This window comes from Solanum lycopersicum, chromosome 1, assembly GCF_036512215.1.
Source record: "Solanum lycopersicum chromosome 1, SLM_r2.1".
NCBI lineage: Eukaryota > Viridiplantae > Streptophyta > Magnoliopsida > Solanales > Solanaceae > Solanum > Solanum lycopersicum.
This window is the reverse complement of record NC_090800.1, coordinates 71,234,446-71,240,676: the sequence shown is the minus strand read 5'-3', so window position 1 is coordinate 71,240,676 and position 6,231 is coordinate 71,234,446. Positions and strand designations below refer to the sequence as shown.

Sequence of the window (6,231 nt, the reverse complement as noted above, 5' to 3'; positions counted from 1 at the left end):
TATCCTAACTCAAGTTCGTTAAGTATTGGAGACCTTGTAACACCTTGACTTTATTTTCAAGGCGTAAACGTTACACGATATTCTAGTAAAGCTTCATGGTTAAGCATTTGAGACCTTGTAATACCTTGAATTTATTTTCAAGGCGGGAACGTTACACGGTATTCTAGTAAAGCTTCATGGTTAAGCATTCGGGACCTTGTAACACCTCGAGTTTATTTTATAGGCAGAAGCGTTACACGATATTCTAGTAAAGCTTCATGGTTAAACATTCAGGACCTTGTAACACCTTGAGTTTATTTTTAAGGTGGGAGCGTTATACGTATTCTAGTAAATAATCAAGTTGGTTAAGCATTCCGGACCTTGTAACACATTGAGTTTATTTTCAAGGTGGGAGCGTTACACGACATTCTAGTAAAGCTTCATGGTTAAGCATTTAGGATCTTGTAACACCTTGAGTTTATTTTCAAGGCGGGAGTGTTATGCGGTATTCTAGTAAAGCTTCAAGTTGGTTAAGCATTCGGGACATTGTAACACCTTGAGTTTATTTTCAAGGCGGGAGCGTTACACGACATTCTAGTAAAGCTTCATGGTTAAGCATTCTAGACCTTCTAATACCTTGAGTTTATTTTCAAGGAGTTATTGTTACACGGTATTCTAGTAAAGCTTCAAGTTGGTTAAGCATTCGGAACCTTGTGACACCGTGAGTTTATTTTCAAGGCAGGGACGTTTAATACATTTTTGTGTGATAAATCTTCCAGTACGTAGCCTCCATAAAATATAAAATTGCTTTTGTTGATCTACAAAAAAAAAAGAGAAAAATAAAAGTGAAAGAGAGATTGTTACCCGTCATGATGTTTGAGACTCGGAAGGTATTTGTAGCAACCCTAAAATGACTATGCTAAGTAATGTCTAATGTATCTAGAATGCCTAGATTAGACCAGATTCACACGGATTGATGCGCGTAGAATCAGACCTTTGAACCTCTTCAACAGCCAAGCCAATTAACTTGGTGAGTTAGTTGAGCTACGAAAGGTTGGGTCCAGCCATGTAGAGCACCCGAATATGAAGATTTACCCGGATGAGTCTTAACCGGACTTAGAAAAGGGTAATCTTAAATTTGGAGGGTCTAGGGATAAAATGGTCTTTTTCAGGAAAATGATAGTATTATAATACCCTAAATATTTAATTAATTAATTAATATGATGGAGGGCCAACTCGGGTAGAGGTTGCCGAATTTGACCCTTTAAGCAAAATCTAGCTTTACCTGGGTTCGAGCCTTGGTAGAAGCAAGTATTAAATTGATTTAATTTTATTAAGTGAATTAGTTGAATTAATTAATATTTAAAAAGCTTATTTAAGTAAGGGATAAAACACATTTTTGATAAAAAATAATAATAATAAAATTAATAAATAATGAAGAGTCCTAGTTTGACTAAGTCTCCACCTAACTCTCCTAATCCTAATTCTAATTCTAATCCTCTCATTCTCACGTCTCTTACTCTCATTCTCACGTTTTTATTATTAAAAGAACTGAAAATAATGGTTCTTCACTCTTGAAGAACTTACTCACAAAAACTCAAACGAAAAACTAAGCTAAAAACGAAAATCAACAAGAAGTTCTTGATGGGATTGTGCTTTAAGTTTCGGTGGTGAGGCTTGGTTTCGTGGTAAATTAGAAGCATTTAAACAAGTTTTGAACGACATTAAGGTATGAGTTTTCTTCTCTCTTGGTACCTTTCCCAAGAGACCCCTAAGTTCAGTTTATATTCCAATCGAGAAAGTAAGGTTGTCCCCATTTCATGCCCCTGTCATTAGATCCTTTGAAAGATTCAAAGTATGCGTTGGTATGTCTTCTGGTAGATGATTTTGTTTGATTGTGTATTCGGAAATTATGAAAGAAATGAAATATGTGTTCCAGGAAAATGTATTAAGTTAATAATTTGTGCATGTCTGTGCCGTGAATTAACTATGTTTTGTTGCCTGAAATTTACATGTTAAAATGTTGTATTTTACATGTACAAATATGTTAAAAGTGTGATGTTCATATAAGTGCAAAGTTGTTGAATTGAATGATAATTCTTGAATTGAAAGTAACCTTGAAAATGCACATAAAGATCTCCCTAAAAAAGCTACTCTAAATGTCTTGATGTTTAACGTGAAAGAGGGTGAGAAAATGAACTGCAAAAAGGTGATTAAATTCTCGAAAATAACCATGAAAACTCACTAAAGATTCACTAGATGTTACATGAAAATTTATCCTAAATCTAACATCTAAGAGTTGAGAAAATAGAATGCAAAGAGGGTGAACAAATTCCAGCATTCTGGAAATTTGTTTTGGGGTAGCTTACTGTAAAATAATCATGTCTTAAAATATTTTTTTAAATTCTTGAGGTCAGTGGGGATTGAACCCAAGACCTCACCATATACATGTCATAATTAAATAATAAAATGTGGTCAGGGGGATTCGAAATGGTGTAAAGCTCAAGTGAAAAGTTAGGGGGGGAATGACAGAAAATGAAGTGAGGTGTGTGGGGTTCGAACCCACAACCTCTTGGACGGATGAAGGAGAGAGGAGAAGAATAAAATAAAGAAATAATAAAATTGAGGTATGTGGGATTAGAACCCACAACCTCTTGGCAGAATGAGAGGTAAGGAGAAAATGTAAATTAAAATAAGGTGAGGCTGTGGGAATTCGAACCCACAACCTCTTGGCAGATAAAAGAGTTAGGAGAAAAATAAAGGAGAAAAAATAAATGTGGAGAGTGGGGATTGAACCCACGACCTCTCGAATGGATGAAAGAGTTAGGAGAAAAATAAAAGAGAAAAATAAATATGAAGAGTGGGGATTAAACCCACAACCCCTTGAATAGGTGAGAAAGTTAATAGATAAATTAAGAGAAAAATAATGAGCTTGTGGGGGATTGATCCCACAACCTCCTTGCCTTAAACAAAAAAGGGAAGAAGAAAAGAAATGAAATATTATGGGAGTGATTGGGATTTAACTAGGGTCCCCCAAATCAAAAAAATGAAATCATCAAGTTTGATATAAGATTAAGTGTTGCTCAAGGGATTCAAAATCGGGTTCCCTTTTCCAATTCCGTATTGATGCATAATTCATACGTGAACAAATATTTAATGAATGCTGCCTCCAATGATTGAAATCAATATCTTGGTATATCTAAAAGATACATAAGTCTTGTACCATATAATATTGGGTAAATATGAATCACTTAGACAAACTATGAATGAAGCCTCATGGCTTGTATGTGTGGACTCATAAGTCTAGCATACATTTAAAAGTAAGTGAACCTAAGATGTTATGTGATGAGATAATGAAACCCTAGAGGGGTTAAGTAAGAGTGTGACACACATTTAAGGGGCAAGTGCATTGGCATACAAAGAAATGAATATTCACGTAAAGCGGTGAGTTATTATGAAGAGTTAATATGCTAAAGTTAAAGAATGTGGTGACAACATGATAAGAGGCTCAAGCAAAAGGTGATAGGAATCTTAAATGAGCCCAAGTAAATGTTACCAAGACGTACTCACCTATGAGAGTGTAAAGTTAATGAAGAGACCAATTTCTATGAACACTGTAATGAAATTATTGAAGTTAATGCATACTTAATACTAATGATGAGATGAGAAATCATGTAATAAGCTATGATGCCCTTATGCTAGAAGCCAGCTTCTATGATGTATGAGATGAATGTCATGGAACATTATACTTAGCACAGATAGGCTAGTTATGAGTTGTGATTCCTTCTTTGGGGAAGACAGAGGTTCGTGTAATTCTCATGAGATGAGACTGTCCGTCCAGATGGGTAGGGTTCTAGCAAGGTTCGCTTCCCTATATATGCTACCATGTTTTGGTTCGCTTTGGCCGGTGATTCCACCTCTTTTTGGTGTGGGTTCAAACACTGGATTTCATGACGCTCACATGATCTATGTCAGTTAAGGATAAAGTTACCAAATAAAGAATGAGGTCAGTCTCAAGTAATGCACATAATGAAATGAACGATACCAAAGGTGTTAGGTTAGGATAATCAAAGGTGAGCTAGACTTAAGTAATGACACTAGGCCATTCTTGTTCATTGCACATCGAATTCGATGAAAGTCTTTAACTACATCCTAGGTATGGCTGGTGTTTATACTAGCTTACGAACGAATGAAAATGAAGTACGTATGAATGAATGAAGCAGACTGTGTGTTTGCTAAAGAAGTCTCCCTAGTTGAGGTCCCATATGTTAAGCCCTCATTTTGGGAAGTCCTAATGTTAAGTCCATGATTCCAAGGTCTCATGGCATATGAACGAATGAAATGAAATATGATATGTGCTATATGCAATATGTTATGTGTTGTGTGCAATATGATACGTATGATGATGTATGTTACTCTCATGGCATAACTTTCCTAATCAGATTTGGCAACTCCACTGACTTGACTTACCATAACTCATATCGTTAGGAGAGAGCTTTTCTAAATCATACATGTCTGTGGTGTATGCTTGCATATACCCATACTTAGTACAAGTGTGTACTAATTCCATACATGTATCTACTTTTAGGTGCAGGTACAGTTGGACGCTAGAACTTACGAGTCGACGCTGAAATTATCCGAACGTGGAGCTTTCATCGGATTTGGTAGGCCCTCATGCTTTCGAGGACGCTTGCCCGTTATATTCTAGCTTAGATGTAGGCTTGAGCTAGTGTAGTATGTTCCACTAGCATTTCTTTCTCAATTATTTTCAGATATTGTATTGGTGCCATTCTGGCAACTTTATATTTTCTGATATAACTACTTCATTCAGTTGAGTATCTTGGTATTAGATGGTTGTTGTGAACTATTTTGAACTGATGTAGAAAAATCTTATATGAGTATAATGTATCCTACTATGAAGTCTATGTATACTTCAAGTAACTAAAAATTTCAAATTTTTCGCTAAAATTAAACTAGATGAAGTAATGATGACGTATGTAGGCTTGTCTGCAACCTCTGATAGGTCAATGACGCCGGTCTCGACTGGGGTCTAGATTCCGATCGTGACAGTATTAAATCTTGAATTTTGGATAAGTTGTTAACTTTTGTGTACACATTCAGAATCATCAAGAGGATTGTGATTTTGTTGTTTCTACGTCAAGACACGAGATTTTCAGTAAAGTCACACAAATTTGAAATTCTTTTAGCATGGCAGAATCAAGAGCTAACTTCAAAAAATCATCTAGAAAGATTCTGAAGGTATTAAATTTTGAATTTTGGATATGTTAGAGATCGAAAAGTGTAATTTCTAAAAAAATTAAACGGTTCATGATTTTTATTTTTCTTCAATAAGATATGAATTTTCTATGACAGACATGTCAAGCTGTAAAAAAGTGATGAAAATAAAAAAAAAAGAGGAAAATTACCTTGAGTATGCCCTTTTTGTCGTAGGCTCACAATCTGTAATTGAAGATAAAATTGTGGAGACGATGTATCTATTTATGGATGTCATGTGGTGGGATAAAATCCTTCTCCTAGTTCAATTACAATTTCTTTTTGGCTTGGACAATATAACATATATATGAATATGAAATTGAGTAAGATTTGCAATTCCTAGTTGAATTATAATTCCTTTTTGGCTGAGACAATAAAACATATATAGGAATATGAAATTGTAGGATTATAATTCATAGTTCAATTACAATTCCTTTTGACTAAGCCAATAAAATATTTATATGAATATGAAATTTAATAGGATTACAATTCCTAATATAATTCATTTTTTTAACTAAGGTGAATTTAGTAACCGGTTAGTGCTTCAAGCCTAGTCTCTAAAAGATAAAATATCTCGAAAAGACATGAAGCAGGGGGCATTTGTAATCATTTAAAAAAATTTAAATATAAATTTATAAAATGATTCGGATTATATTAAATTCGTAAATATCCAAATAAATATTGTGGATTGATATAATTGAGTTAAATATTTATGTCCAATAAATGTGGATTTAATTAAAGTCTACATTAATTGATTTCGGCTACAATGGATGAACCCGATTCGTTAAGCCCAATTTCGTCTCATTCTAAAGCCCATCTTGGCGCCACGTGTGCAAATGATGTGGCATGCCAAATCAAATAAGAAAACCAATAGAATCATGACATATGTCAAAGATGACAATCCCGCTCCATAAAGCCCATATGTCATGTCACTTAAATCTGATTGGCCGAAACGAACTCCTATTCCAATCTCAACTC

The 6,231-nt window shown here is 34.6% G+C and overlaps 1 long non-coding RNA gene across 1 annotated transcript; it reads left to right on the top strand.

Moving 5' to 3' along the window:
• The first annotated feature begins 1,488 nt into the window (after positions 1 to 1,488).
• LOC138348987 (uncharacterized) lies at positions 1,489 to 4,828 on the top strand. Its single transcript, XR_011221469.1, has 2 exons — positions 1,489 to 1,708; positions 4,568 to 4,828. It is a non-coding gene; the product is annotated as an uncharacterized lncRNA (long non-coding RNA).
• Positions 4,829 to 6,231: the final 1,403 nt, after the last annotated feature.